Genomic DNA, 1112 nt, shown 5'->3' on the forward strand with positions numbered 1-1112 from the left:
ATATATATATGCAAATATATTCACATGGAGCATAAAAATACAGAATACTAAGAAAATACATTAATTTCTTAACTCGACAACTGTTTCAGGAACCTCAGAGTTACGTAATAATTGTAATAGTCACAATTTTCTGATGAAACAAGCAAAAAGTCCTGGTATGAAATCGGAAACAGTCCGATATTACAGAGATTTAAATTTAATAATATTTATCCGGTTAGAAAATAGGATTTGTAAGCTAGTATTTAGTATTTTTGTGCGCGATGAAAGTAATCATTTTAACCAAAATGAAACCAATGCGTGAGAGACTACGCATATACAGAATGATAAAGGGTGTGATTAATATATATATATAAAAGAATTCATTTAACATATGCGTATATTACTCCATTTATTAAATATATATATATATATCAGAGAGAGAGAGAGAGAGAGAGAGGAAAAGTGCATAAAACAGAGAAAGCCTGATGGTGACAGATAGAGAGTAGGAGATTTGTCGATCTAAAGGTTGTGTTATTTCTCTCAACAAAATATATATTTTTTTATTATTATTTACACACAACCTCCTCTTTGGGACGCAAATTTCGAAAATCGAAATCGTTTTTCTCGAGGATGCACAGATTCAGAGCCTTTCGGGGCTAAATACACATACATAACCACATACACACTCAGTTGTGTGTGTGTGTGTGTGTGTGTGTGTGTGTGTGTGTGTGTGTGTGTGTGTGTGTGTGTGTGTGTGTGTGTGTGTGTGTGTACAGACAGGCAGACAAACAGACAGGCAAACAGACAGACAGACAGACAGATAGATAGCTCTAATGGACTCTGCCGTCGAAGACAAGGTATGAGCGTTCAGCTTTTGCCAAACGACCTACGCAAATAGTTTTATAGTGATCAAATGTATGTGCCGTACATTAGTTCACTCCCTCCATCAAATCTGAACAGGTGCACTGTGTACCCCGCGTCAGGTATCGAAGTGATCGCAGAGCAACGTGAGAGGAAGTGTTTTGCTCAAGAACACAATCGGTCTGGGAATTGAAATCACGATCTCACGATCGTAAGTGTAACACCCTAACCACTAGGCCATGCACCTTCATATATATATATATATATATATA

The 1112-nt window shown here is 36.5% G+C and overlaps 1 protein-coding gene across 2 annotated transcripts in view; it reads right to left on the reverse strand.

Annotated features, from left to right (window-relative positions):
* LOC106875818 (transcriptional regulator ovo) overlaps positions 1 to 1112 on the reverse strand; it is a 99238-nt gene that overhangs the window by 58592 nt on the left and 39534 nt on the right. The window lies entirely within an intron of this gene.

This window comes from Octopus bimaculoides, chromosome 25 (genome assembly GCF_001194135.2).
Source record: "Octopus bimaculoides isolate UCB-OBI-ISO-001 chromosome 25, ASM119413v2, whole genome shotgun sequence".
Taxonomy (NCBI): Eukaryota; Metazoa; Mollusca; class Cephalopoda; order Octopoda; family Octopodidae; genus Octopus; species Octopus bimaculoides.